The following is a 26,656-nucleotide window of genomic DNA, read 5'->3' on the forward strand; positions in this document are numbered from 1 at the left end:
GACTGTCCGCAGGCTGGATTTAGAAGGCAATTGGGCTGGATCCAGCCCCTGGGCCTTAGTTTGCCTACCTATGACCTAGACCATGCTAGAGAGCTCACCCCTTTCATCACTCTTTAAATATTAACTTTTCTGAAGCACTCCTTCACCCAACAGATCTTTATTTTCCTATAAATCCTCTATCATTAGATCAACTGGATGGAAGAGCAGTGATACTTAATCATTTATATTCATTTATCCTTGCATATATACCCCAATGTGGCAATCACACAGGGTCCCCGGAAGTTTAACGATCTATTGATCCCTGTGCCACCACTGTGCTCGCTTCCCCGCTGCCACCAACCAGTTACTCTCTGGTAAAACACCGAGTCCAGTCAGTTGTTAAAATTGAACAACAACAACAAAAACAATTTTATTTTGCAACATTAACAAGTTTCTCAGATAATATTCCTGTCAGTATCTTAACTTTAGTTTCTTTACTGGCCTATACCTTCCTAATACCTTCTGACTGATTATCACAACTGTTTGACTGACTCCTCTTAACAAATTCTCTCACTCTCTCACACCAGACTAGCCCAACCCACAGACTTATCTTCTCTGTCTCTTCTAACTCCAGACTGTCTTCTCCACAACTCTAACTCCTCCCAAAAACCTCTGTGCTTCAACCTTAAACACAATTAACTCTTCCCCCTGGGTTCCCATTGGTTAGTCATTTTACAATTAGTTAACCCTTTCCCTATGAACCCAGTATGATGTCACACACATATGAGGGCAAACGCCACGTACCTCCCCCCTTAAGAAGATTGACTCAGAGGGGATAACTTAACCTAGTTATTCTCCTGATCAATCAGCATTACATATCTAATGCAAATAAACATTTACTAACCTGTTATTATACTCTTCACATCCCATATAACATTGGTACATTGGCCCCAGATGTACGGCTTCAGTTTCTGTAATGCCCACACAATGGCAAGGCATTCCTTCTTGATGGTCGAAAGATGTCTTTCTCTCGGAAGTAATTTCTTGCTTATGAAGGTACCTTTATTTCTTGTAGATTGCACAGTTGTTCCCCTCTCCCTTCCCAGCATGTTATATCGGCTTTGTCTGGATCTTCACGTATTGTATACAGTGTCCAGCCTTCTGCTCTAATATGAGGCTTTAACATGTTCACATGGACCACCTTACGCCCTTCTTCCCCTTGTTGGATTACGTAATTCACATCACTCATTTTGGACACAATTTTGTACGGTCCCTCCCATGCTAGTTGCATTTTATTTCCTTTGGTTGGCCTCAACACCAACACTTCACTATCGGGTTCAAAAGTTCTTAGTCTGGCCTTTTTGTCGTACCAGGTTTTCTGCTTTGTTTGGGCTGCTTTTAAATTTCCCCCTGCTATCGCTAAGGATCTTTTCAATGTATTTTGCAGATTGTATACATAGTCTATCACTGACTCTGGATCTCTGTCTTGATACTCATCCCAAGTCATACGGAGCAAGTCTAACGGTCCTTTTATTTTTCGTCCTAGTAACTGCTCAAAAGGACTAAACCCTGTACTTTCTTGGGGTATATCACGATACACATAAAGAAGAGGTTGTAATTTGCAATCTCAGTCATTGGGGTTCTCTGCTGCATAGGCTTTGATCATGCAGATCAAAGTCCCATTAAACCTTTCCACCAAACTGTTTGTTTCCGGATGGTATGGTGTTGAAGTTATGTGCTTGATGCCACACACTTCCCACAACCTTTTCATTAGTCATGAGGTAAAAGAGGTTCCCAAATCAGTGACAATCTCACTAGCAAAACCTAACCAACTCATATAATTAAGTAAAGCATCCGCCACGTTCTCCGTCACTATATTTCGCAACAGGATGGCTTTGGGGTACCTGGTCGCAAAATCCAAAATTGTGAGGATATATTTGTGTCCTCGTTTAGTGGCTCTAGACAATGGTCCTATCAGATCAAGACCCAATCTCTGGAATGGTGTAGAGATTACAGGCCAAGGACACAGCGTGGCCTTTGTCTTATCCTGGCATGTGTGGGCCCAAAGGTGGCACCTGGCACCCCCTGACTACACCAACTCTCAGGGCTGGCTTTCATTTCAAAAGCAGTGAGCATGCTGCTGGAACTTACTCTATTGGCTTCGATGTGTTGCAACACCTATGGGAGTTGTTTTCCTTCCCATTTCTTGAGCAGGTACATTAGCTTCAAAGAGATAAACTTAATTTAATGAAACAATGGGAAAGGACAGAAATAAAGTGAAATTACTATCCTAACCCTTCTTCCAAAGGCATGCCAAACGTTTTCTTGAATCAGAGAACTGCCTCCTTATTCAACCAGCGAGATTTTCACTGGTCTCACAATAATGCAAAGGACATTTCCGCACTTCAACTATCTGAAGCAGTCATGCACATTACCTTGATGTTGAGTCTCTGATCGATATGATTTGTGTCCCCTTCTTGCTGACTAGGAGATGTAGTTTGGACTGTCGACAGCACATCTTGGAAGAAGTTGCATAGCCTTTCCAACCTAGGACAGAATGGGGAGAATATAAGAAACTGGTTTGCAGTTTCTGTACTGAACCTGGGGCACATGACATCTCCAGGATAGACATGAATTTACTGTCATGAGCATCTTCTGGATGGGAATAGGACCCAATGGAAAAAAATATTATCAAAAGACCCTCCAAAATGTGGAGATGGCATTCTAATTATATGCAGAAATGAAAAAGACAAGACACCTTATCTGAAGCATTGTGTTTCAGTGTGCTATGTGTTCCCTAAGCTGCACTCCCTTTTTTGCTCCTAGTGGGAAATCTTATGATGCCACTGGTCACTGAAACTTGTTGCTGGTTCTACAAATCTAGCTTGCATGGAGGTGTCCAGCCTTCTGCATTGTATTTTTTTACCGTTTGACTTTATTTCCTTGAAAATTTCTCCCCTTTTCTCCTTTGCAATGTAGGTTTTAAAAACTAGTTTCTGGAAAGTGAGATACCTTTTTTCACAGCAGCGTAACAATAGTTTCACTGTCTAAGGAAGTATGCAGACAACCAAATATTAGGGAAGCCATGTCGCACACAAGGAATTGCAGAACAGGAGCAAGAATTTTACCCCCACAATCTTCTCCTTCCCTCCCTTTCAATCTGATCCAATGCATGCTTATTCAGGTGTAAGTGTGCATAGGATTGCAACCTTACAGTGCAATCCTAACCAAATCTACTCCAAAGTAAAGAAGAAGAAGAAGAAGAAGAAGAAGAAGAATCTGTACCCTACCCATCTGGCTGGGTTTCCCCAGCCACTCTGCGGGGCTTCCAACAAAGATTAAAAATACATTAAAAACTTCCCTGAACAGGGCTGCCTCCAGATGTCTTCTAATTGTCAGGTAGTTGTTTATCTCTTTGACATCTGATGGTAGGGCATTCCACAGGGTGGGCACCACTACCAAGAAGGCCCTCTGCCTGGTTCCCGGTAACTTGGCTTCTCGCAGTGAGGGAACTGCCAGAAGGCCCTTGGAGCTGGACCTCAGCCAAACCATGGGGGTGGAGACGCTCCTTCAGGTATACTGTTTAGGGCTTTAAAGGTCAACACCAACACTTTGAATTGTGCTCGGAAACGTACTGGGAGCCAATGTAGGTCTTTCAAGACCGGTGTTATGTGGTCTCGGTGGCCGCCCCCAGTCACGAGTCTAGCTGCTGCATTCTGGATTAGTTGTAGTTTCTGCGTCACCTTCAAAGGTAGCCCCACGTAGAACTGAAATCCTGTTCAATTCAATGAGGTTTAGTCCCAGGAAAGTGGGTTTCAGTTTGCCTCCTTCATATGGCCTTGAGTAGCTCCTAGGTTATTTTCCCACTCATTTGTCCTTCATACAGATGATCAAATGCCAAAGCAGCCATCATTAGACTAGATCTGGTTAGTGGTGTATTTTATTGAACCTGTGCAGTAGACTAATCTTATATGGATTTTCTGCTACTTGTTAATTCCATCACTCCAAGCAATGTAGCAACGGTCAGCTCTTATAAGCAACTTTTGATTGTCTGCTGTTATTGTTGATGGCTTTCTCTCTTCTCCCCACCAACAACTTTCTTTAAAAACAAACATAAAAGCAAACCCAAATATACCAGGAGTGTTGATGGAAAAGAGCAGAATAATTAGCACTTGTACACAGAAATTTTAGGAAGAACTATTTGACACGGCAAACATTTTCTTCCCATGAGGAATAAACATTACAAACAGTTTATTCTCATGAGGAGTGAGGAAATAGCATCAAGTAAAACAAGGGTATTCATGCATTATCTTACAAGCAGCGCTATAGCTTTTATACCTACTGTGGGGAGCTTCCACCTCTACCACCATAATGTCATGTATCTCAATCCCTGAGTCTTCTTTATTTACACACAAGTGTCTGTATATATGCATTTTTAATTCATTTGCTGCCACCCATTCCTTCAAAAGGCTTTACAACCTCTGAGTAACATAGTTGCGCCCGGATGTGAAAGGGCTCCATCGCCAGAGACAGGATAACCTAAAAGTAGGCCAATTAAGGGGATTTTATATAGATAAAGAAAAACTGATACACGTATCAGGTGCTGGATTGCAGTTTCCACAGGCTGAGGAGCCACGATTGCTGGCTTTAGCTTCCAAATGCCCTCAAGTCAATTTTCCTAATGCCCCACCCCACCCAGTTATATCCTCTTATCCCCAACCAACTCATCAGTCCCAATCCAAGTCATCTCTCCTTCACAGTTAACCCCCAACAGACTTTTAACCATCCAACTGGCTTGAACTGGCCACACCTACTAAAACTCAAAGTCTCTTTCCTCTGCCAGAACCTACCACCAAGTAACCACTGCTAAACAGGCTTGTCACATTATAACAAAACAAAGCCTTGTGGCATACAAAGACATAACACATCTTCCTTTTAAATACAGTGGTACCTCGGGTTAAGTACTTAATTCGTTCCGGAGGTCCGTACTTAACCTGAAACTGTTCTTAACCTGAAGCACCACTTTAGCTAATGGGGCCTCCTGCTGCTGCCGCGCCGCCAGAGCACGATTTCTGTTCTTATCCTGAAGCAAAATTTCTGGGTTAGCAGAGTCTGTAACCTGAAGCGTATGTAATCTGAAGCGTATGTAACCCGAGGTACCACTGTACAGACATAACCAAACACATACATAGTGTTTCTCTTCACTGACCTAAGAAAATTGCAAAGGAAGTGTGAGCTCTTCTCAGGCCTTTAACATTTGTGCATGCCCTGTTTGGGTCTGTAACAATATGCCCTTTCTTTCTTTCTTTCTTTCTTTCTTTCTTTCTTTCTTTCTTTCTTTCTTTCTTTCTCTCTCTCTCTCTCTCTCTCTCTCTCTCTCTCTCTCTCTCTCTCTTCATTTTGGTCTGCAGAGTGGCTTGCAAACCAGGGCTTCAAGTGAAAAAGATCACTTGAGGAACGTCCCCAAGCTACACGCCTGTTTATTCAAAGTGAGTGAAACCCAGGCTGCATACACACATTTTATTCTAGAATCAATTGCTAGCCTTTTCTACATAATCCACCCACAATCTAGATCTGTTGCATAGTTCTTGCCCATGAAAATCACCTCTTGAGAAATGGGCTTCCTTCCGAAAATAAAAGCTCATTGATTCTGCATTATCAAGCAGTGTGTGCATTTGAAAACAGATATAGGCAGTCCCAACAATGGTGTGTGTCCCCGTGTGTGTACACACCTGGCAAATCATGCTCTGGATGGGCATCTACCAAAATCATGATCGCCACTTCAGGTATGTCAGCCATACATATTTATTCCAGGTCTGAGAGAAGAAGAAAAAATCCTCTCTAACTTTTGTAGTTGTATATGGATGCTGCATAACTGTAGGAACATTTTGAATATTTTAAGGAAGTGGGTATGCATTTGGAGATGAGAGGGTCATACAGTAACTCACCAGCACTCCTCCTGGCCCTCTAGCCTAGTGGGCACCTTCTCTTTAAAAAAAATATCCATTTATTTATTAATTAGATTTCCTATCCGCCTTTTACCACAAAATCCCAGGACAATTTACAACAATAAATTATACAATTATAAAACAAAATAAAACAGTTACATAAAACACAAGAAGTGCAACAACAAAAATAATTTCATATAAAACAATTCCATATATAAAAACAGTTAAGAGTAGTTTTAATACAGATGCAGACCAGGGGAGTGTGTGTTTACACATTATATCATCAGCATGTTCCAAATGGTATCATTTTATAAAACCAGACAAAGGGCTACCCTAAGAATATAATATAAAGGTAAAGAGACCCCTTGACCATTAAGTCCACTCGCAGACGACTCTGGGGTTGCGGCGCTCATCTCGCTTTACTGGCCAAGGAATCTGACGTTTGTCCGCAGACAGTTTTTCTGGGTCATGTGGCCAGCATGACTAAGCCACTTCTGGCGAAACCAGAGCAGCGCACAAAAATGCCATTTACCTTACCTACTTATCTACTTGCACTTGATGTGCTTTCAAACTGCTAGGTTGGCAGGAGCTGGGACCGAGTAACGGGAGCTCACCCCGTCGTGGAGATTTGAACCGCCGACCTTCCGATCAGCAAGCCCTAGGCTCAGTGGTTCAGACCACAGCGCCACCCGCGTCCCTTAGAATATAATATACTGGGCTAAAAAATATTACATCATACAAGCAAAAGACTGCAGTTGTGATTTCATGTGATTTATTTTAAGTCAATGGAAACCCAAGTGGAACAAATATCTTTCTTTTAAAGAAAAGAGATGCAAAGAAAAAGGAACAAGAGGAAATAAACAAAAACTTACTTAATTTGCCTGACCCCCTAGGACTTTTTCTTTGACAATGCCACACCATTTCTGCATCTTTCTAAGAACCATGGGGAGTCAGGAACAAATATTCCTCTTTAATAACAAGCAAACTGAGGTTGCGATGTCAGTGACATTCGCCCCAGGCCAGGTAGTGAATCCATGACAAATATGTGGTTTGAATCAAGATCTCTCAGGCCCACACCAACTGCCCTGTCTTCTGAAGAGCATGTGAAATACTTGATAGTATCTGAAATCACATTACTATACAGTAACCACTCTCCTACCCTCCGTCAAAAGCAGCGGAAAAACACTTCCAATTATTTCACATTCACTTATCCCGACTTCTGAACATTAAAATGTTAACATGATGATAATCAGACTTAAATCAATTACTGCGTAATTGCTGAGTCAATGGGAGCATGGTTAAATATTGATAAGAGTCTTAAAGCTCCACCAGGATGTATTGACAACCAGAGTGACGAATGCAGCCCTTATGCAAGAGGAAAAATGGACAGCAAAGAGTTGAGTTTATTCTTATTGCTGCTGAGAGCATGGGCAATCAATATGGACTGCCTGTGCTCTTTTAAGCATGGGGCAGGACTGGCATCCAAGGGTTATTTCCAATCTTTTTCATCCTGAGATTTACGTGGCAGAGATGCTACATGTCATAGGGCAAAGCATTTGACTTAAAAAAAAAAAAATATCCAATTTGCAGATTAAAAATACGGGATGGAAGCAGGGCATTGTTCTTTCTGCTCAGAAAGGCATAGCTTTTCTCTGCTTAGCATTCTCTAACCATAATAGCCCCAAGCCTCGCTCGCTCCGGTGGCGATGGTTAAAAATTATAAGTCATTTTACTTCGACAGATAGATGCCAAATGGCTGCGAGGATTTTTAGCCACCTGATACAATTAGGTAAAGGTGGGCCACATTTTTAATTATACTGAGCTTTGGTCTGCTTACCATGCATACCCAAGGAGAAAGCATGTTAAATAGCTTTGTGTTGTTGGCCACTGAACATAACAAAAATAAGCAAAAATAGTAGTTAATAGATAATGTGCATCGAACAAAATTGCTGCAGAACTACAAACGCCGGTATGCTGAATGGAGCAAAGGATTAAAATGACACATCTAAAAATAGAGAAAAAGCATCTTCACCAAAAATAACAATTAATGGTTACTTCAGGTATCCCATGGCCCTTCATCTGGTTTCAGAAACAGCCATGACAAAGTTTGCATGTCTGGTTTTTGGCTCCTCACATGCTCACCAGCATGTGGACATGAACAGGGCTGCTAAGTAATCAATGAGTTAAGTCTATAGCCTGGTTTGCATGACACAATGTGCCAAATTCAAAGTGTTAGTGCTGACCTTTAAAGCCCTGAACCGTCTTGGCCCAGTATACCTGAAGGAGCGTCTCCACCCCCATCGTTCTGCCTGGATGCTGAGTTCCAGCTATGAGGGCCTTCTGGCGGTTCCCTCACTGCGAGAAGCGAAGCTACAGGGAACCAGGCAGAGGGCCTTCTTGGTAGTGGCACCTGCCCTGTGGAACACCCTCCCATCAGATGTCAAGGAAATGAACAACTATTTGACTTTTAGAAGACATCTGAAGGCAGTCCTGTTTAGGGAAGTTTTTAATGTTTGATGTTTTATCATGTTTTTAATATTCTGTTCGGAGCTGCCCAGAGTGGCCAGGGAAACCCAGCCAGATGGGTGGGATATAAATAACAAATTATTATTATTATTATTATTATTATTATTATTATTATTATTATTAACTATGGCATGCCAAGACTGTGTGAACCTGTGAGCTCCTGGAGATGTGCTTGAAGCTCTGCTTCTCCCTGGTTCAAAGTTTGTCCTCTGTTACAGCTTATGGTTATTAAGGAGAGGGCTTAACCATGAGTCTCAGCCTACACACACACACTATATACATTTAAAGCACTTCACTAAGGATCATAGGAAACAATATTTTACCTTTTACAGAGCTAGTTTCCCACAGCACTGGATTTAGCATGGCACAGGTGGTTCCCCTGCACAGGGTGCTGAGTTGAGGGGCTGCAAAACACTACTAATACTAATACTACTACCTATCTTTATATGGGTGTCTACTCAAAGTTAGGTAGGAAACATTTAGGGGGTAGACAAATTTTGTCCTTGCTCAGGGCAACATGTTACTGAAGTCGATCCCTGTTCCCAATATTATTTGTGCTATAAATGGATGGTGTGTATACAGCCACAGTTTGGATGACATGCTAAGCCTAGCACATTAAAACTGGTCAGGCAGAAATTCACAGACTGTTTTCTTTTGAAAGAAAACTACATGAAAATGATGTACAGATGGTATATAACAACAGTACAGATAGCAAGAGTGTATAAAACCAGGTCAAATATATGTTGGAAATGTAAAGAAAAGAGACCTTTTACCATATGTGGTGGGAAATGTAGAGAAATTAAAAAATTCTGGGAAATGATATATAATGAATTGAAGAAAATGTTTAAAATGACATTTGTAAAAAAAACCAGAAGCATTTTTGTTAGGGATTGTAGGACAAGACCTGCCAAAGAAATTAAAGAACTTATTTATGTATGCTACAACTGCGGCAAGAGTCTTGATAGCGCAAGGATGGAAGAATGAGGAAACCCCGACAAAAGAACAGTGGCAAGAGAAATTGATGAACTATGCGGAACTGGCAAAACTGACATCAAAATTGCAAGATAAGGACAACTGTGACTTTAAAGAAGCATGGGAACTTTTTACAAATTATTTAAAAAGACAACAAATGAATTGGACTCCTTGGCAGGTTTTGAATAAACATACACAAATTTATTGAGGGTTAATGTAGTAGACAGATAATAAAAGGATATATACCATTTTACAGTATGCAGAGAATAACATGAGTTGAGAAATCAGACAGAGGAGCTGAGGGAAGTCTTGGGGGGAGGGGGAGAGGGTTCTTAAGAGAGGGGGAGGGAAAAAGGGGGGAAAATAATGAAGATGATTTGTTTTGATAATCGTTATGTTGAAACTGTTAATAAAAAAACTTAAAAAACAACAACTGGTCAGGCAGGAGCAAAGAGGCAGCTCAGTGCCTTTTCAGGAAGGGACATTATGCATGGAGGATCCCTTCAAATGCCTTCTACATCCAATTTGCCTAATGAGCTCAGCACCCTGAAGCAGATGTCTTTCACTGCTTCTTTCAAAACTGTGACTGGCTGAGTAAATGGTGTCTACACATTTGGGCTCTTTAGATGTAAACCATGTTCATTTTTATTTCTAGACAGCAGCAACAGAATATTACTCCCTCAAAGAGCAAAATCGAATGATGAGCGTCAAAAAGAGTGTAGGGAATATGCTGTCACTGAAAAATAAGAGGGAGGTATCAGCATGGTCGGGGGGAACCCCCCACATATTATAGGGGGAAATCTAAGAGGGTAAAAAACAAAAAACGCCCAAAGAACAGCTTCAGTGACCACAATAATACCATTATGTGCCACCCCATCTCCAAACAGTGTGAGATTCTAGGGATTCCAGAGAATTCGAGGCGCTTACCCAAGGTTCATGTTTATTTCAGAAATATGTATATATGCTTCTATTTACACATATATACAACCTGAACCTAGATGGACGGGTTGCAGAGCATTCACATCCTATGAAGGTCAAGCTTCCCTGCTTAGGAGACAGCAAAAAGCCATCCTCTGTGTCTCTAATTTTCAGTCTGTCATCCCCAGCTCAAATGGAATTCTGCACCTCCTTCTCCTTCTCGCTGCTGACCAACTCCAAGGACCTCCCGCAGCCTACATCATTCAAAATTGAAACCCCAAATTTGGCCTGTGCCTCTGCCCACTAGCACCCACTAGCTCCCCTTTGCCTTTGATGGTTTCCTTCTTGCACCATCACTGGCTTTTGTCCTCTGCTAATGGTCCATCCATTTAATTTTGCAGAGCTGGATTGGCTCATTAGCACAACTGAATCTAGTGGGTTTCTTTGTTTGGCAAAGTTTAATCAAACCTTGATTAAGTCTAGCTTTTACTAAATCCAAGGGAAGGAGTTGGCACCCAGGAATTTAGGGGAATCTGCCCCCCCAAAAAACCTATAACAATACTCAGCATTAGGTAGCTCAATCCAGTTGCATTGAACCATGCGTGTACAGTGGTGGACCTACATTTTGGGGGCCCTGAAGCTTGAACTGTTATAGGGGCCCCTTCGCAACCAGCAACAAGGTTTGGGTAACCACCTATCTTCTTCAATGGGGTTGTTTACAACAGTATCTGAGCCACTGACTCTCAGACTTTGGGATTGTTGAAATATATACAACAATGTGAATCATGCAACTGAAATTTACATGAGGCTAAGTGGTATTTTGAACAAGTACTCGTGAACACCGTGGATATTCTGATCAGTGTCTTAAGGAATGGATATTCTGATCTGCCTCCTATTGGCCCCCTTCTCTGCTTGTGGTACCCAGACATCAAGATAAATTTGAGATCCAATATTGGAAGATCCAAATTATTCACTGGAATTATATGTCTTTCTATGGATAACTTGAAGCTGTATTGTTTTTAACACTTGATTGAGAGCCGCCCAGAGTGGCTGGGGAACTCAGCCAGATGGGTGGGGTATAAATAATAAATTATTATTATTATTATTATTATTATTATTATTATTATTATTATTGAATTAGGTTCTCTTCCTACCCCTTCAAGGAGCTCCATCTATTTGCTTTGTTACTAGCCTCACACTTGTCACTGGTGAGGAAGAGGAGGAAGATGATTGTGAAGGATTTCAAAACTGGGGCAAAGGCCAGAGTGGCTTGGGAGGTTCTTTTGGCTCAATTCCTGGAGCCTCGTTTTCAATAATATGAAAAAAGAGGTCAGTGAAAAAAGAAAATCATTGTTCACTCTGAGGAATAAAAATAGACAGTGCTAAGGCAGGACAGCTAGTGATCCAAACAATGTCTTTAACACCTACACTGTAATTATTATCAAACTGTTTGAGAAGATAATCAGGAGAAATCATTAAACAAAAACTTTGGACAACGATGTTCTCTCTCTCTCTCTCTCTATATATATATATATATACGAATGTGTGCCTGCTGCTGCTGCTTTATTTTATTTTATTTTATTTTTTAATACCAACTGATATTCATGAGGGTAAAGTGAAATCTTCTGCAAAAAAAAAAAAAGAACTTTCTTCAGGTTTCTCATTTTAAATTGATTCAGGGCACTGTACTTATGATTTCCCTTTGGATGCATAGCATTTCCTTAGCCGTCAATGCCTATGTTTACCCTCTCACTGAAATTCAATTCAGAATCTCCTGCAAAAATCTGTTCAATCAAAATGTATTAGCATTCCTCAGGTTAAGTCAGGATATACCTGTACACTGACCTCTATTTTGAATCAATTTTGCAGCCTTAAATGATTAAGGCCTGAAATAAATGATTGAGTATGCCTTGAGAGAAAATGTATCATGAATAAAAAGTTGACAGATATTTCATTTCTGGGCAAGATCTGAGCCAGATTTTATCCTGCTCTGAAATATTATGAGAGTGATCGTGAGGTAATAATCTGTGTTTTCATTTTCAATTAGCATAAGTCTTCATTTATAACCATGGGGGAATCATGGGTCTGTCACCTTCATATCTCTGTGGTGCTTCTTACACTCCCTCCTCTCGATCTTTCATTTCCCAGAAGCAATCACCCCCTCTCCACATGACTTCACGGGAACTAGAGGGCTATCCCGGCAACTGTGGTCCCAGTAACAACTGGGCTCTTCATGTCTGTGATTAACTGAAGAGAAAGGGGGAACCAGAGACACAGCTTACTGCTACACATTGAGTGTGTGGGCTGTGAAGTTTAACCCATAGTTTAACCCTACGGACCAAAAAACTGGGGAAGCATGAAGCTGTACCACAGGCTGTAGAGCAGAGTGCTGTACAAGTGATGTCACATGTGGTAATGGAATTGCAACATTCTTAGAGTTTGTCCACACATGCATGTCAGACTTTCTACGTATCCCTATTTTCCAGGGAAAGTCCCTGATTTACAGAAGCCATCCCGGTTTCTGATTTGATCCAAGAATGTCCTGCTTTTCCTTAGGACAACCCTATTTTCACTGGATAAATGTTGGAGGGTATGGAGTTATATGACCCCCCGAGCCAAGGAGATAACCTTTAGAAGACATCTAAAGGCAGCCTTGTATAGGGAAGTTGAATGTTTAGTGTTTTATTATATGTTGGAAGCCACTCAGTGTGTCTGGGGCAACCCAGTCAGATGGGTGGGGTATAAATAATAAAATTACTACTACTACTACTACTACTACTACTACTGTGGAATAGAACATCCCTATTTTCATTGGATAAATGTTGGAGGCTATGGCATGTTCATCACTTGTTAACTGCAGCTCAAAAAAATGGCTTGCATGTTTTTTGTTTTGTGCAGTTTCTGCACACACAGGGTCAGATACCCTAAGTGTTTCATCACGGCCTTTCTACACACACCCTTTATTTGCTTTGTTTGGACAAGAAAGGAGAAAGATTATAATTGTGGCTATACAGTGGTTCCTCGGTTTAAGAACAGTTTTGTTAACACACTATTTGGTATACGAACTCCGCAAAACTAGAAGTAGGTGTTCCGGTTAGCGAACTTTACCTCGGTCTACGAACGGATGCCGAACGGTCGAAGGGCACCGGTGGCAGGTGCCTTTCCCATTAGGGAAAGAGCGCCTCAGTTTAAGAATGACTTTGGTTTAAGAACGACTTTGGTTTAAGAACGGACTTCCGGAATGGATTAAGTTTGTAAATCGAGGTATCTAAGGAAAAGAGAACGCAAAATAATATGGGTGGGAAAGCATTATACAGAACTATATTATCACTGATTTTGTCATTCCAAAAGTTAATCTTTATATGCCTCTCTCTTGTCGATTATTTAATATTCTTCTCTGAGGAAGAAATGACTTGCATGTCTGAACGGGCCATGACACCATAGGCTGCCTTTTCACTTCCCCTCCATCTCCATCGCTTTTCATTGGAGCCCTCCTACACCTTTGACTCCCAGTCCTCAAGTACTGAGGAATGACGGGACTTGCATGCCTGCACAATTCCCCTCCTCTTGAGAAAATCCACCTCTGATTGATCAGCGATCACTCAAAACACTGGAAGACAGGAGGAATTATGTGTGTAAGTTTCAGATCACTTCTGCCAAAAGAATACCCAAGGGCCAAATGCCCCCACCCCCCTATTTTTTTGTTCAAGTAAAAAAGAGGGATCATCTCATAATTAAGCAAATTCAAGCTTCTAGCGAAAACTTGAGTGCAGCACTGCCAGGCTAATCTCAGAAGCTGGCAACAAAGGCATGATGTCCTAGCCCTGCCCAAAGCTGTCCTTTTTGAATGTCTTTCACCTCAGACTTCCCAGCACACAGTGTAATTAATGCACACAGCAATTTATCTTCTATCTCTGTGGGAGTTGCTACTCTCTTGCCGAAAATGGAAAGATCACCTTCTTAATAGACCTGCTGAGCACAACCCGAGGAAACCAAAGTCCCTGTGCTCTCTTGAACATATAGATCCACATATGGTGGTGCTGAGGAGCAGCAGCTGTTCCCTTCCAGTCTCCTTAATTCGATGCAAGCTGCCCCCCACCATTCTGAGACAGGGGGGCCTTTGCACTCTCCATTGCTTTCTTGACAACACAACCAATTTACAATTATCTTAAATTTTTTATTGGTGGGTCTAACGAGGATGTTTTCACAGCTTAGGCTTCTATCACTTTTTCCCTCAGCGCTGCCCTGAATTTCTCTCTCTCAGTATGCGAGATACACACACGCACAAATCTCTCTGTCTCTGTTTCTCTCTCTCTTTATTTATCTATCATAGCTGGTAAATGAAAGGGAGCCTCATGGAAAGCCAGAATGATATTTCATAGGATGTTCCCAAGGTGAAAGCAATGCACCGGCTGATCTCACGGTTTGCAAAAACACAGGAGAAGCATCTCTCCCAGGCAAATTTATTTTATCCGGATACTCCGTTCCTAATTAAAGCATTTTCCGTACCTGCGTTCAGGGCAAGATCGACTCTTATGCTGACTGAGCATGGGAAGAGTCATTACAAGATCCCCTCTTCGTTCTCAGTTGGCACCTGGTTGCATGCACAGTGTCACATGCTAGCTATTAGGAACAGTGTTTAATAAACCTGACACTAATTTTGCTGCTCTCAGGTCTGAATGTGTAGATCTTTTTGAATCCTAGCCTCTCCCTAGTTTTAGGTATTTCTTGAGGCTTGCCTCACCTTCCCTTCAATCTTCCTGATCTCATTCTTCTTTTCATCATCATCATCATCATCATCATCATTTTATTTGTATGCCGCCTTTCCATAGTTAAAACAATGCTCAAGGCGGCTTACAACACGACCAGATTTACATAATTACCAACATAACAAAAGTCATAAGCAATAAATAAAACACATCAAAAAGTACACAACCAAATGGAAAACAATTTCCACATGAATCATAAAATCTAAAACTAAGAATACAGCATATCAATTACAATTTAAAATGGCATAGATAAAAAATAAAAGCAATTTAAAAAACAAAAACGGAGCCCTCTCTGCCCAGATGGAAGGAGGCAGACAAGGCCCTTCTGGCCCTCAGCAGCAGATGAGCCCATCTTTTGCTCCCCCCACTTTCTTTTTTATGTATTAAGGGGATGGGATACATAGTGAGTGTGAGTCCTGCTGCAGGCTTGTTTGATTTGCATTCTCATTTTCTTTTAAAGTGTTTCGTACACTTAAAAAACAAACCATGAGACCCATGTGGAGATGCCTTGTTTTCATCTAGCTGTCACTCTCCTCCTTATGACTCAAGTCCACAAGATATTCCTACCTGATGCACGTCTGACCTGAGGAGAGGGATGACAGGATGAACACCTGGGACTTTTGTATGAAGCAAACATTGGTGCTCTGTATGGTATGATCTTGCTCCTGCGCCAGCCCAGGTAAGGAAGATGGCTCTGTGGGGCTCTCTGCTGATCCCTTTGTGCAAGGCAGTTGCATCCACATGGATATAATTTCTTTCTGCCCTTTAAAGCCAAACACACACACTCACCCCACCCCCAAAAGGTAGCTCCTATAAACCAATAAAATACAATTAAGCTGCTCAGAACATTATCACCATCCAATTACACCATGCAACAAGAACAATAAATCACCAAGAAGAAAGCACATAGAGATCCAGCGACAGTGTTGGCAACAGGCCTATCCAAAGGCCTTGTGTAAAAGAAATAGGCCTCCTAATCCCAGGCTCCTAAAAGCTGGGTGGTGAGGGGGGCATAAAATGTTGGCTGTACTCCTCCCCTCACACAAGACAGTGATAGTCTGCGGGTTCCATGTCAAAGTACTCTTGCAGCTCACGGTATGAAAAGTTGGACCATCCTGGTCTAAACAAGAGTATTTGAAGCGAAGAAGACTTATAGGAATGGCCAACCACTCTTATTAAAAGCACTGCAAATAACAACACAGCCCTCAAACTCCACAGCTGAAGAATGAGGGCAGTTATTTAAATAAACCAATGTGAGAAATTTACCTTTTCTCTCTCCTGTTCCATCTGTCTTTCCAAGTTCCATCTCCCAACCAAGAGCACACAAACCTTTATTCTCTTATATCCTGCACTGAAATTTGCCCTGGCCTCCATTTAAAAAATCAAATAAAAACCAAATAAAAAAATTTTTTTATTTTGTTTTGACCATGGCAGACCAACACGGCTACCTATCTGTAAATAAAAACCAGTTCATCTACTGTCAGTGTGTCTGTCCCTTTCTTTACTTCAGTGTGACACACTTCTCATGCAGCATGAGGTATCCCCCTTGGCCATTTTTGATAAGCGCACACCTAAAATTGAATTGTGCAAAGGAGACCTACAGAGAGTCAGGAGCCGCTCATTAACAAACCCAGGTTAGTTACTTTGTAATGAGTGAAACGCCTGTGCCAGTCTTGCAGCGAAGGTAATACATCCGTATGAACAATGGCTGTTGAGTCTACCTTGTTACAACAGACTGCGGCTAGCAGGCCATGTGAGAGGATTTGGCCTTAGGTTTGGTTGGCATGGCTTGGGCAGCCAGAGAGATAATGAGCTAGCACACTTTTTTTTTTTTTTTTTAAACAATCTTACTTTTATAACAACAAATTCTTCACTTCTTTGGACTCCCTCACGTCCCCCTCTCCCATTTACATCATTAAGAAAAAAAATTTTTCCAAACAAATTATCAACTTGTTTACAATCTCATGTCCACACATTCCAATATAGTTTAACACTTTTTCCAATAAAATTTTTATATTTTCTTTAGTCTCACTTATCATCAAATTTAAATCTAGTTTAGTGGTGGCCAGTTTTTTATAATCTAGCATCCTTCTTAACATTCAAACAAATTACAATGTTTTTGTAGATACATCTTGAATTTCTCCCAGTCTTCCTCCATCTTTTCTTCTCCCAGGTCTCGGATTCTGCCAGTCATCTCGGCCAGTTGCATATAGTCCATCAGCTGCATCTGCCACTCTTCCAGTGTGGGTAAATCTTGAGTTTTCCAATTTTTTGCGATGAGAATCCTTGCTGCCGTTGTTGCATACATGAAAAATGTTCGATCCTTCTTTAACACCTTCTGGCCGACAATACCCAGAAGGAAGGCCTCTGGTTTCTTAGTGAAGGTATACTTAAATACCTTTTTCAGCTCATTGTATATCATTTCCCAGAAGGCCTTCACCTTAGGGCATGTCCACCAGAGGTGGAAGAATGTTCCTTCATTTTCTTTACATTTCCAACATTTATTGTCAGACGAATGGTATATTTTGGCAAGTTTAACTGGGGTCATGTACCATCTATATATCATTTTCATAACATTTTCCTTCAGAGCATTACATGCAGTGAAGTTCAACCCAGTGGTCCACAACCTTTCCCAGTCCTCGAACATAATGTTATGCCCAATATCCTGTGCCCATTTTATCATAGCCGATTTAACCATTTCGTCTTGTGTGTTCCATTTTAGCAGCAAGTTATACATTCTAGATAGTACCTTGGTTTTGGGTTCTAACAATTCTGTTTCTAACTTCGATTTCTCCACCTGGAACCCTAACTTTTTGTCATTTTTAAAAACTTCTTTAATCTGAGCATAATGTAACCAGTCTCGCACCTTATCCTTCATTTTCTCCAAACTCTGCAATTTCCAATTGTCTCCATCTTTTTCTAATAATTCCCAATATTTTGGCCATTTGGCCTCCATATTGGGTCTTTTTCGGGCCTTAGCCTCCAGAGGTGAGAGCCACCTTGGAGTTTTGTTTTCCAATAAGTCTTTATATTTCGTCCAGACATTGAACAGTGCTTTCCTGACAATATGGTTCTTAAAGGCCTTATTGATCTTAACTTTGTCATACCATAAGTATGCATGCCAACCAAAAGCATTGTTAAAACCTTCCAAATCCAGCACGTCAGTGTCTTCGAGAAGTAGCCAATCTTTTAGCCAGCAGAAAGCTGCGGCTTCATAGTACAACTTTAAGTCTGGCAGGGCAAAGCCACCTCTTTCTTTCGCATCTGTTAATATCTTAAACTTAATTCTGGGCTTTTTGCCCTGCCAGACAAATTTAGATATATCTTTCTGCCACTTCCAGAAGCACTCCGTTTTGTCCACAATCTGTAATGTTTGAAACAAAAACAACATTTTTGGCAATACATTCATCTTAATAGCAGCAATTCGGCCTAACAAAGAAAGCTTCAATTTTGTCCAACTATCCAAGTCTCTCTTAATTTCAGACCAACATTTTTCATAATTGTCCTTAAATAGACTCAGGTTTTTTGCTGTTATGTTTACCCCTAGGTATTTTACTTTTTTAACCATAGTTAGTTCTGTTTCTCTCTGAAACCTTTCCGACTCTGTATCTGTCAAATTTTTTCCCAACACTTTAGTTTTCTGTTTATTTAATTTAAATCCTGCCACCCGACCAAAATCCTGTATCAGTTGTAATACTCTTTTCGTACTAGATTCTGGCTCCTGCAGAGTCAAAACTAGGTCATCTGCAAAAGCTTTCAATTTGTATTGTTTCGCTCCGACCTGAATCCCTTCCACCAACCGGTCCCCTCTGATCAAGTTCAAGAGCACCTCCAGAACCGAAATGAATAACAAAGGGGAAATCGGGCAGCCTTGTCGTGTTCCTTTTTCAATTTTGAACTCTTCTGTAACCACATTGTTAACTATCAGTTTGGCCTTTTGTTCTGAATATATTGCGTCAATCCCATTCTCAAACCCCCGTCCCACTCCCATTTCATTCAAATTTCCCTTCATAAATTTCCAAGAAATATTGTCAAAGGCCTTCTCCGCATCTATGAAAATTAACACTGCTTTTGTATTTATGTCTGTTTGCAAAAGTTCCAAAACGTCAATAATGTTCCTAGTATTTGCAAACATATGTCTACCTGGGAGAAAGCCTGCCTGGTCTTTATGAATTACTTCATTAAGCACTCTTTTGAATCTACTTGCCAAAATGTCTGCAAATATTTTGTAATCCACATTCAAAAGGGAGATGGGACGATAGTTTTTGAGTTGTGTCTTTTCAGCTTCAGATTTTGGTATCAATGTGATAAAGGCTTCCTTCCACGATTCCGGCGCCTTCTTCCCTTCCATAATTTCATTACAGACCTCCATCATTGGTTGGGTCAGATAGTCTTTTAGTGTCTTGTAATACTTGGAGGTCAAACCGTCTGGCCCTGGAGATTTGCCCAGTTGCATGTTCTGAATAGCTTGTTCAATCTCTTGTTGTGTTATTTTGTTGTTCAGGATTAATCTGTTTTTTTGTGACAACTTTGTTAATCCATTTCTTTCCAGAAATTGTTTAATCTCAACCTCATCTTGCGGCCCTTGAGTGTATAATTTTTTAAAGTATCTCTGGAAGCACTTTCTAATTTCCATGGGGTTCTGGATATTTCTTCCTTCAATTTCTAGGTTTGTAACTGTATTTAATTTCTGTCTCTTCTTCAACTGCCAAGCTAGCAGTTTTCCACATTTATTTGCCGATTCAAAAGTTTTTTGTTTCATTAATTTAATCTTCCATTCTATTTCTTGGTTTATCAATTTAGAATATTGGGCTTGATATAGTTTAATTTCTCTCAGAATCGGCTGTGACTTCGGGTTTGATCTTAATTTCTTCTCCAATTCTTTAATTTTCTGCAAAATCTTATCTTTCCTTTCATTTTGTGTTCTTTTCTTTACAGTGTTCTGTTGTATCAAGAACCCCCTCATCACAGCTTTGCTTGCGTCCCAGATAGTTCTTTTTTCCACCGTAGTGTTCATATTTATTTCAAAATAATCCTTCAAGGTTTTTTGGGCCTTCTTGACAATCTCCTGATCTCTAAACAAGCTATCATTCATCTTCCATCTAAAGGAGCCGGTTGGCAATAGTGTCATATCCATCTTCAGCGCATTATGGTCGGAGCAGGTCTTTGGGCAGATTTCCACTTTTCTGACCTTGGGTGCCAGACCTCTAGATATCCATATTTGGTCGATTCTTGTCCAAGTCAGTTGGGCTTCAGAGAAGAATGTTCCCTCTCTTCCCAGGGGGTTCTTAGTTCTCCAAATATCAATCCAGTCCATATTGTCAGCCATTTCAAAAAAAGTCTTTGGTAGTCTGCCGTCTTTTGTAACGTTTTGATTTTGTGACTTATCCATGTTTGTCGATACGACCCCATTCATATCTCCCATCATAATGATGTTGTTGTAGTCCAATGAGCTAGCACACTTATCCAATTCCAAAAAGCCTCCGAACGCGATGGAAGACAGGAAGGTTTAGAGTAATATGCCTGGAGGAGCTTCCTTTTATGTGAAACCAAGTGGTTTGCTCTCCAAATTTAGGCAGAACCGAATGCACTTCCTTTTGCCTTTCAGGGCTTTTTGATCTTATTGGCCAGATCCGGTAGCAGACCCACTCTATTACAGGAAATTGGCATCATCTGGTATGTGTATGCACAGTACACTTGTCTGTGTTTATGATTACAGGAGTCAAGCTGCTTGCGCGCATCTATATATATATATATATATATATATATATATATATATATATCTCACATGGAAAATGTGTATCTTTTGATGGGCTGCCGCGTATAGATACATAACCACTACGGCTACGGTGCATCATAAAATTTTATTTCCTGTAGATTTGCCCTGCCACAGAACATTTACTCGCTGTCAAAGAAAGTAAAAAACATGCTAACAGCCTGAGGTTCCCTTTACAAGCATTGAAATTTCTGAAACCACCCCACAGCTAGTACTTTTTCATAATCCTCCTTGCAACACTTGATGTGTGCGATTTGCGACGTGGGGAAAAGAGAAAGGGGGAGCGGAGCTTATCTTTAAAATACAATATTTTGGAATGGATCTCTGGGGTTTGCAGACTATGGGAGGCATGATTTAATTTGGGCCGTCTTTGTGACATTTAAGCAAGAAGCTGTCAGATGGAATTGTATGCCTCACTTTAAAAAATAATAATAAATGGGAATGAATCTTCCCGGAAAAGGACACTTATGTGGTTTATTAGATCTAGGCATTGTTAAATTCCAGGATCTCTCTTCAGCTGGCATGAATGTGTAGCAACTTTACTGTCAATGTTAAATTTCATTTCATGTCTCCTTTTTTATTCTTTAGTTATGCATTAAAATAAAATAGACTGCCCCATCTAAGAGAGAAAATACAGAGCAAACACTGACACCTAAAATTTGACATCCCCACCAAGTACTATTAAGCAGATCAGTGTGTGGTAGAGGAGGGAAATCTGATACATCTACCAGTGCTGTTTCTCTAGAAAAAGAGGTGCCAGAACTCACCACAAATGCCTCCCTTGTTCTCTTGTAATGGCAAAGGCGCCCACCTGAGTGGTGCCAGAACTGACCTCTGGCAAGTTCCAGCTGAAAAAATGCCCCACATTTACCTGCATATGGACCTATTAATACTGTGCCAAATTAGATATCTTCAACAGACTACAACATTATGAGATATACAAAAGAGATCAGAACCACAACTCCATCTCCCCACCAAATCAGGCAGATCCCTGGTTTCAAGGGATTTCATTGTCACAGCTCTGGGCTGCTTCTAAAAGGTAAAGGTAAAGGGACCCCTGACCGTTAGGTCCAGTCGTGACCAACTCTGGGGTTGCGGCGCTCATCTCGCTTTATTGACTAAGCCGCTTCTGGCGAACCAGAGCAGTGCACGGAAACACCGTTTACCTTCCGCCGGAGCGGTACCTATTTATCTACTTGCACTTTGATGTGCTTTCGAACTGCTAGGTTGGCAGGAGCAGGGACCGAGTAACGCGAGCTCACCCCGTCACGGGGATTCAAACCGCCAACCTTCTGATCGGCAAGTCCTAGGCTCTGTGGTTTAACCCACAGCACCACCTGCGTCCCCTCTGGGCTGCTTCTAGGCTGTCACAATTTTTGGATGGAATTTAATCACATACAGGCAATTGTAGGTTGAGCAATTAAGATTGATTGGGAGGTCTTGGGAACAAACCTGCTTCGCCAAAACAGTGGTCTTTTTGCTACAAGGAAAATGACAGGAAAAAGCACCGGTAGGTGTGGGGTAACACTTGCTTTGACACAACACCATCTAACTTCATGAACCAGTCCATGTTTTCTAATTACCCTGCAAACAAATCAGGATGAATGCTTGTCACTAGTTTTGCACATCCAGTTTCCACAGAATGAGAGGACAGCTACTACCTACTTCCAAGGGGTGTGCAGCACAAAAATAGACACAAGGGAGGGTCATTCCATATCAAATCAATGCAAAAAACAAGGGTTGTGCCACCCACCGCCTCGGATTTTGATGAAACTTGGGGTACACCCTTCTCTTATGGTTGAAAGAAACCCCCTTAATTCCCCCCCATCACAAACGGTTTCAATTTTATAGCACTTCAAAGTTTCATGAAATCTGCGTTTCTTTCCCTCTTGAAATCCTCGGCCTTTTGCACATTTTATTATTTTCTCCATAACCAATGATCAGATCTCTTTGAAATTTTACACAGATTTTATAAAGATTTAGAAAGATTTTATAAATGCCTTTAAAAATGTGTACCATATTTTTCGCTCCATAAGATGCATTTTTTTCCTCCTAAAAAGTAAGGGGAAATGTCTGTGTATTTTATGAAGCGAATGCCATGGCTCCCTTTCCTTCCCTCCTCCGTGGCAAGCTTTAAAACAAGCAAAGGGAGAACCGCTTACACGCGTGTAAGCAGCTCTTGCTCTGCTTGCTTTACAGTGCGGCGGGAGGACGGACAGAGGGCAGCCCCTTCCGTACCTCCTCCCAGCTGACTGTAAAGCAAGCAGAGCTGCTTACACCTTCTGTGCAGCTCTCATCACAGTTGATTACAAGTTCAGTGTTCCTCAGTTTCTTTGCTTTAGCCTCAGTATCACCTGTAAGTTTTTCATTTTTTCTTCCCTCAACACCATACACTCATTGGGAAAGAAGTATCTTGGGTCAGTTATGGTCTGTGGGGGTTGTACAATACCAAGCATATGAGGAAATGGTATTACACAAGAATCACCATGGCATGCCCAGCAGAATGAAGGTGAAGGTCCATTAGGGTGAAGAAATTTTACAAAAGCATCTTCCTTGTCTTGATTAATTTCTGATATCATTCCAAAGTACCACAAATGATGATGCTTGCAAGCGACAAAACATCCAGGATACAGATCATCTGCATTCATAGGAAGTTTGGTGAGGCTCCTGAGGTTGAAAGTGAGGGAGGGTTCTTTATTAATGCTCATTCTTCTTGCTTCACTTGTGCCTGTAGAATTGAGTGGTTTAAAGTTGTGGAATTTGCGAGTTCCAGGGAGTGTGTGCATGTCTCTGAAATGGGTTTCGAAGGAAGGGTGGATTATGTCTATGTCTTCCCTTGCAATATAATGGAATTTGACCTTGTGATGGGGGGGGGAATTAAGGGGTTTTCTTTCAACCATAAGGGAAGGGTCTACACCAAGTTTCATCAAAATCCAAGACAGTGGGTGGCATGACTGTGTTGAACTGACGTGGAATGACCCGGGAAACAACAAAGCAAGGCGAGAAAAGCAGAGGAAGGGGCAAGCAGGAAGGAATATGTGATTATTTTAGTTAAGTTTCATATCAAAAGATATACCTGCTGGCAGCTGGAAAAAGTCAGGAGTTCCTGGAAGAAGTCACTTAAAATTACATCACCTGAAAATATCTTGGTTGAAAGGGGGCTGAAATCACTGAGAGGAGGACTGAAAGCCGCACAGAGTGGCTGGGGAAATTCTTGCAGCCCAAGAATATCAGGTGACAGCAAACACGGCACATTTTTTAGCTGGGGCAATTAGAATTAGCTCTACAACATGCTATTTTATTTGTTCATATCTTATGCTAATGCGCTCTGCAATCGCTATAGGAGAAGTAACACATTTCTAAAAGTTGCGGCGTGGGAATGATGTTTGAGTTAACTCTGATTTCAGTTTTCCAGAGAATTTAAAAATCATAATATTTGTACTTCTATTGTCATTGTATCTTCTTTTTTCTTTTTTTAAACAAATCATTGCTACGTACGGAATAAACACATCCAGTTCCCCACCGAGATTTTTCAGTGCAATAGACATTTATGACAAGCAAATTGCCAGGAAAACATTTACAATGAATATAATTTTCATGTTAAATCAGCATGTGCATATATATATATATATATATATATATATATATATATATGGATTTTACAGTTTTATAGCAAGAGACTTGGGGAGCGTGCTTTCCTTCTGAGAAATAAAGGAATGGGATAATTGCTGAGCTGCTGTGAACCATTTGGCAGAAAGCTACTCTCAGTCTCTGAAATCCTCCCTGTGGTGAGTTTTACTTTTTATCCTAAACCCTGAAGCAACTATTAGTTGGTAATAAAGTATTAGTCTGGAAGAAAAGAGGCCCTTATCTTGTCACCGGGCCAGTTGGAAACAGAGATCTGATTGTTCCATGCTGAAGGAGTTGTTGGAGATGTGGGAATGGAAGGCTAATTTCAAAACAACACAGTTGTGCTTTGGAGAATGAGAAAGAGGACGTACCTGGAAGCTAGGTTGGAGAGGATTTTCTGAATGGAAAGAGAGACAGCAAATTGAAACCTTCAGACTAAGCCACTGACTTGGGGAAATGAAGATGGTGGCTGCCACTCTCAACCACTAACCACTTTATCTAGCACTTCTCTTTACGGTGCTGGTTTTCTGCCACCGGGCCACCCCCCCTCAAAAAAAGCGCAACAACTTAGGGTTGTCCTTCAAAAAAGAAAGTGGGAGTTCCTGCACCTATTTTTCTAGGGGGAAAAGCACTGTTTCAGGGTATGAGGAATACAGTGGTACCTCAGGTTACATACGCTTCAGGTTACATACGCTTCAGGTTACAGACTCCGCTAACCCAGAAATAGTGCTTCAGGTTAAGAACATTGCTTCAGGATGAGAACAGAAATCGTGCTCCGGCGGCGTGGCAGCAGCAGGAGGCCCCATTAGCTAAAGTGGTGCTTCAGGTTAAGAACAGTTTCAGGTTAAGAACGTACCTCTGGAATGAATTAAGTACTTAACCTGAGGTAAAACTGTATACAGAATGTGAGATCGGAAGGCAGCATGGAGATATATGAAAAGATGGCTTTACATGGTCCTGGTTATTTATCTCTGCTTGCAAAAAAGAAAAGGCAAAAAACCCAGCACAGCCAATTGCAAACTATATTTATGATTTGGACAGCTCACTAAAGTTTTGTCAGTAGGTAAATGCCTTGCAGTTACTAAGCTGAAATATAGGCACAACAATCTAATGGGAAGGAATCGGAAGAGGTGCTCTTATTTATAGCTAGGAAAAAAAATGTCAATATGACTGGGTAGGCATGTGTGCAAGGAAAGCTTGAATATATTGTGAGAGTTCAGAACTTAACTGGTTAAGTGTTCTGAGATGTGCGTCACTTTCTGACGTCAGCTGTAGAAGCTGGGAGGAGTCTGGGAGGAGACTGTACTTTCGTTTGTTCTCTCTGTGTATCTTGAGAGAGACGGACATGTTTTCTCTCTGTGTTTGAGAGAGAGAGATGGCTGCAAGCAGCGATGGGCTGAAATGTTTCAATAAAGAGCTGTAAATAGACAAACCTGTCTGTGTATGCTTGCATGGAGAAAAGGAGAAAAAGACTGCTTTACACCGCTGTATGCTACTCTGCGAAGCTAAAGAGACAGCAGAATTTATTGCGCAGCACGGAAGGAAGTGTGCTGGACGCTGCAAACGGCTGATTGAGATCGTAAACTAATCAGAGGCCACGGCTCAACGATCAAGCTCCAAAGATCGTTATCTTGACATATATTGTGAGGATTTTGGTGGTCATGTGTTGATGTATCCTTTATGCCCAGAGGTGCATTGCAATACTCTTCACCATACCTATTAGTAAGGGCTGAACCATTCATTGTCAGGGCAGGAGGCAAATTTACCCCTCTCTGCAACAGTGGCTCCAATTAGTATTTTCCACAATGGTCAATGTTATCTATTAACTGATACTGCTGCAAGCCTTTTTCTTCACCTGCGTAGTCCTAGACTGTGGCCCAGCATCAAAGTCGTACACCTGAACTCACTTTCTAGCTTTTTCTCAACACATACTTGGAACCACGTGATAACTAATGGTACAGATCCAGGGCCCCTCCGGACTGGTGTTTTATGTGGGTGTGGCACTGTGGGTTAAACCACAGAGCCTAGGACTTGCTGATCAGGTCAGCGGTTCGAATACCTATGACAGGATGAGCTCCCGTTGCTCAGTCCCTGTTCCTGCCAACCTAGCAATTCGAAAGCCCATCAAAGTGCAAGTA

At 41.2% G+C, this 26,656-nt stretch overlaps 1 long non-coding RNA gene across 6 annotated transcripts in view; it reads right to left on the minus strand.

Moving 5' to 3' along the window:
- Positions 1 to 26,656, minus strand: part of LOC309343967 — a 154,951-nt gene that overhangs the window by 108,618 nt on the left and 19,677 nt on the right. For 3 of the 6 annotated variants that reach the window (XR_014157453.1, XR_014157454.1, XR_014157455.1), the window contains one exon: positions 437 to 2,526. This is a non-coding gene — a long non-coding RNA (uncharacterized lncRNA). Of the gene's footprint in view, positions 1 to 436; positions 2,527 to 16,590; positions 16,756 to 26,656 lie in introns of those variants that run through there. The other 3 variants (XR_014157451.1, XR_014157452.1, XR_014157456.1) reach the window with 2 other exon arrangements.

Source organism: Podarcis erhardii, assembly GCF_964252035.2.
Source record: "Podarcis erhardii genome assembly, chromosome: 6".
In the NCBI taxonomy this organism is placed as follows: domain Eukaryota; kingdom Metazoa; phylum Chordata; class Lepidosauria; order Squamata; family Lacertidae; genus Podarcis; species Podarcis erhardii.